A 6,086-nucleotide genomic window follows, 5' to 3' on the forward strand; every position below is an offset into this window, starting at 1 on the left:
TATATAGATTTAATTATTAATTTATGATTTTTTATGTCGCTATAATGTTATTATTCTTTATAAATCAACATTGTCGCTTTTGTATGATTTATCATCTTACTCACTTCAAGTCTTATATTTGTTGGCATGAATAAATAAATTGTAGATGAATCACTTGATTATCTTGTTGAAGATTTATAATAGTCTAGTTTACCTTTAGTTGATGATGTATTCTTAGTATTATTTTGAATAATGGTGCTTCCGCTTTGTCGCACCCCAATTTTCGCCTGCATGATTTCATTAGAGTCACTACTACATTTTTTTCAATCACAAATGTTGAAAAATCTTTTGGCCCAATCGCATTGGGCCTTGAACTTTGATATCCAGGTTCAGGAGTCGATTACAGACTAAAGAATGTACTAGCACCCTAGTTGCCCGTTTGAACGGTACCCTTACTGTATTGCATGGATTATTAACTATATGTTTACCCAAAAAAAAGGAAAATACTTTATTTTATTATTATGTCTGACAAGACGTGATATTGGTTCTACGTATCCTTTTTTAAGAATCAAGACTACGTAATACTTTGGGTAGAAAAAAGTTTGTTTGTTGATTTAGTTTTATTTTTTAAAAGAAGTAATGTTTAAATTATTATATTATTAAAATGAGCGAAACATAACCATTACGTCCGATACCGAATCTCATATTAAAAGTTGATTAAGAAATTCTATTTTTTTTTTTGTTTTTTAATTTAAAAAACCTTTTTAGGATGTGGAAATATAGTTAATCTTGTTAAAAGTGAAGTGTAGCTCTTATCTCCAACATTGCATCTCATATTTTTTATAATTGATGTTAAATGCAAAGTTGTATGTATAGCTATTAATTTAGTCTTATACCTTTTATTATGCATGCAGCCTTTTTATTTACAAATGAGAACTGTTTTCTCTTTTGGTCATTGCTCCTTCGTTTTTTATTTTGGTTGTTTATTAATTATGATAAATAAGCAAGAAATGTGAACTAATAAATAAAAGAGAAGAACATATTTGTACCTTAGATTGGTTGGAGAATTGATACCTTAGATTGACTGGAGAATTGGATTGGAATTGTGGAGATCAATGGTGGTGTTTTACACTTGTAATATGTTGACCTGTGAAATCAGATGGGGATGAGATTTAACACTGAGATGGGATTTGACATTGTGGGACTAGAGTGTCTGAACAGTATATTTCTGGATTGTTTTTTTCGGGAATTTTAGGGTAGGTGATGGATGATATGAGTGGTTTGTGGAATATTGAGGATTTGAATGAGTCTTGGTGAATGAGTTTTGGGTTATTGTGTATATAGGAGATTTCAAGGTTGTTGTGGATGAGAAATTTTAAGGTTGTTGTGAATTATATGAATTTGTTGTGTATGAGAGATTTTTTGGATTGTGGATTTGTTAGGAAGGAAGAAATGGTGTTTTGTGATGAGAGATTAACCTTATTATTTTATTATTTATAGTATTTTGAATTACCACATGTGTCAAATCTCCCATTTAATTTTTGGGGAGAAAAAAGGTGAGATTTGAGTCTTACCTTAAAAACTAATTTTAACATTATGACACATAAATAAAAAATTTGAAATTTTTTAAACAAGAATTTATTAAAAATGAATTTGTATTATTATTATTATTATTATTATTATTATTATTATTATTTTGGGACTCTTAAAAGATATTATTTTTTATTAGAAAATAGCTAAAAATATTATTTTTATTTTTATTTATTATTTTTTAAAAATATCTTTCGCGTCGGACAAAATTGGGTGTTCACACACTTTTATGCCCTAGTTGAATTAGATGACGTCTCAATATTTTTTAGTATATTTTGAATAAATAATTTTATATATATTTTAGGAGAAAATAACTTTACAATAATGTTAGAATTTATTTAATACTTATTTAATGTAGGTTTTGATATGCTATGATGATTTCTACTTGAAGTTGATTTAGATGATCAAGCATGTCATTTTCTGTTCTAAATTCACTATAGTTGATGCTATATGTTTTGACAAAATTGTGAATATAGTAGGTTTTTGTCAAGTTTAATTCTATTTTCACAAATTATGATGTTACACTATTACTCATTTTGAAAGATTTGATAATAAAAATATATACTTAAAAAATTACCATTTATTTGAATTTTATTTAGGAAGACTTTCGTCGAAATTATTTATTTTGGTAGTAGTAATTAGGGGTGTTATGTTCAATGGTATTAGAGTTAAGGTCAGTCTAATGGCTTACGACATGGTCTTACATGCTTCTTGTATTATTCTGTTTATGATTATGTGTTTGTATGTTTGTGATTATGTATGAACATAATTCTTTCATTAGGAGCATTTGGTTCTAATGCAATTGCGTGTAGGTTGGGCATGGTCATAATGCTTTATTTGCTCATATGATATTTGTTCTGCAGAACATGAATGAAAATTTGCATAATCAACATCCAATTCCACCATAGACCAGCTTAATATCATGATCTGGATGAGTTTTCTAAGCACAATCTGAGTCAATTTTTGGGTGTATTTCAGCAAACTCAGTGTTAGTGTAGCCAACCACCTCTGGTCCATCTGAACATAAGCGTGTAGTTCTTTATTCCTTAAAGGTATCTCATAACCTTTTTTGCAGCTTTCCAATGGTCAAGAAATGAGTTACTCTGATATCTACCCAATACTCCAACAATATATGCAATGTCAGGTCTGGTACAAACCTTGGCATACATAAGGTTTCCTACAGCAGAAGCATATGGCATATCCTTTATTCATTCTCGTTCAAGGTCATTCTTTGGACACTGATCCAAACTGAATTTGTCATCCATCACAATAGGTGCTACAAATCTTCTTTAAAGTCCTAGTTACGGTTGGGTTAAGATATTCACTATTACAAGACTCTTGGAAGTGAGTTAGGATTTGTGAGGGGCCAAAACTATAGGTGGTGAGGTATCAATAGAGGGTTGAGTGGCAAACCAATTAGGGATCTCTATAGTCCAAGTAGCAAAGTCTTGTATTGATTGGAAGTGTGTTTTGTAAAAATACATTCAATTTCATAGTGAAGAAAAATCTCCTGAGATCATATGGGGAGGCTTGGATGTGGTTTGCAAGTGGACCCGCAAACGAACCAGGATAAAATATCTTGGTGCACTTTTCTCTATCCTTAATCTTTGTACTTTTGGATTTTACGTATATTAGTTTTAATTCTTTATAATTGTTTAAATTGAATCTTAATCTCCATATTTTGTTAGTATACTGTTGTTAGGCAATTGAATCTGAAAGAACTATTTTCGTTAAACTTATTCATCAAGAAACCTAAGTTTTTCAAGATTTCATAGTTACTGAATAATTGATTAATTCTGTGAATAATCGATTATCTGAAGTGAATAATTGATTAACCTGATAGATAATCGATTACCATAGTCTGTATTTTGATATTTGCAATAAACTGGAAAATTGGTTATATTGTACTACTTCACCTATTCATCCCCCTTTAGGTGTGTATACTCTTATTTTACCCTAACAAGTGGTATCACAGCTAGTATGACTGTGTTAGCATAACCACTTAGATCATTGATCCTAGGCAAAAACCACTATGAGCTCTACTAACCCTTTTGGTGGTCATGATGCATCCATCAGTCGCCCTCTGATTTTCAGTGGTGAGAGGTACGCCTACTAGAATGTTCAAATTAAAAATTTCATTGAGGCTATTGACATGGATATTTGGTAGGCCGTAGTCAATGCTCCTTACACCCCACTACATCTAGTGGAGGGTGGGACAAAAGAGAAACCAAAAAGCCTTTGGAGTGATGATGAGAAAAGAAAGGTTCAACACATTTTAAAAGCAAAAAATATTATCACTTCGGCATTATTTTATGACGATTTCTTTGGGGTTTCTCAATGTTATAGTGCCAAGAAAATGTGAGTCACTTTACAAGTTACCCACGAAGACACAAGCAAAGTGAAATGTGGGAAATACAGCAAAATGAATCTGTTACCGATATGCAATAGCACTTTACTCATATCATAAATCATTTAGTTGCATTGCATTTTGGTAAATTAATTTTTTGTAATTCCGTCCTCCTAAATCGGCAATGGGGGAGTTTTATTTATATTTATTTTTATTTTTCGTTTAATTCTCCATAAACCGTAACTGTAATAACACAAATCATCAATAGTTTATTTAAACATTAGTATTTAGGAAAACAATATATTACAGTTGAATTGGTTAAATCACAGAAAAGTTTAGTGACGTCTGTGTGATGATGTGTCATATGGAGGTGATTTTCTCCTTCTAGGCGGTTGAACTCTTAATTGTTGTTCAGTCCGCTGCGAGATTCTTGCTCTTTCACGTGTCTCCAATTGTGGCTCCTCCTCATCTGAATCATCTTCATCTTCATCAACATCCTCAACGACAACCTCATCATCAGTAAGTTGTATACTAAAAATATTTGTAGACGGCATAGTAGGACGATAATATTGTTGAGAATCATATGCCGAGAATGGTGTACTTCAAGTAGTAGCAAACATTGTTGGTATTGGGTTTTGAGAACTTGATGAGAAATAATTGTATGGAGAATTATAATATGCAAACCCATACAATTGTTGTTGTTGTTGTTGTTGTTGTTGTTGTTGAGGAGTAACTGATGAAGTATGTCCTTGAGAATGACTATCCACTGGAGTTTGTTGCGGAGAGTCAGTTTCATGTATATCATAATGATGAGTAGGAGGAGCATCATCAATGTGGGTAGAGTATGCATTGGGGTATAGTTCAGACAATGTTCCCATCATTTCATGTCCCGATGAGAAGACGTCACATAAAGATTGTGTGGGATTAATAAGTGATGCCGGAGGACGACTCTGAGCACAAATTCTTTTTGCAAATGTGTACTGAAAAAATTAGAGAAAATTAGAATTAAATAATATAATTACACACAAAGTTTAATTTATAATTTTTTTACCATTCCATCAGAGTGTGCTCCATCTCTAGATATGTATCTTCTAGTCCTTTTTAAATACCACTGCATATACTCAGAGTAGTGGTTCAAAGGCAGTGTATTTGCTGGTAAACCATCGACGACATAGTTATCCCAATTATGCCATATTTGAATCCAACAACGATGTTTATGTGACCAGTTACAATCAGTTTTGCCACGTAAGTCCACTTTATGAAGTTTTTCACAATTGATTGGATCTTGTGGAATTGGTTGACCAAAACCAAATTGCCTCATAACCCGATCAGTAGGGTGTCATTCAACAATTGCGAAACAGATTACTAATCCTTATACACTTAATTGATTTAAGAGATAAAAGAATGATGTTTACACAGAGTCAAATAAATAACAAGAATATAATAAGCAAAAGTAAATTAGATAGGGTAAGAAAATTGTGCAAGACGAAATTTTTATCCTGGTTCGTTTGTGGTCCACTGCAAACTATATCATGGCCTCCCCTTCTGATCTGGGGATATTTTTCTTCTTAACTATTGAAAAATGTTTCATACACACCAACTTCCAATATATGACAAACTAATTCGCAAATTTCTTGGACACTACATACTTGATAACCTCGGTTTGACTTCTCTATCTCGTCTACTAAGATCACCATTCTTTTCGTGATTAGGCCCCAGCCATGTATCGCTTGCACCAAGACCTCCTAGTCTTCATGAAGAATAATAAGATCTCTTCTTGAAGTGAATTTACTCACCAAGAGATCACTTTCCTCGATCAACACAGATTTTGAGTTTTCTTGAGTACTTAATACTCGAATATAACAATGTAAAACTCAACTCTAAAACACTAAGTAGAATACTCACAAGAACCTATTCTATATGAGAAAATTGTGCAAAGGTTTTCACAAAAACTAATTTCACAATTTTCAGAAAAACATATTTTTCTTACTTTCACTTTACAATTTATCAAGAAAAATAAGAATGAATGTGATGCATGAAATGCCCTAGAGATGCATGCTACAACTTCAAATTCTAAGCTCTATTTGACATGCCCTAATTCTCTAAACTTTTTTAATGCAATCTATATGACAATGTATGCTAAAAAATCTTCTGAATATGCAAGATATGA

This window comes from Lupinus angustifolius, chromosome LG05 (genome assembly GCF_001865875.1).
Source record: "Lupinus angustifolius cultivar Tanjil chromosome LG05, LupAngTanjil_v1.0, whole genome shotgun sequence".
NCBI lineage: Eukaryota > Viridiplantae > Streptophyta > Magnoliopsida > Fabales > Fabaceae > Lupinus > Lupinus angustifolius.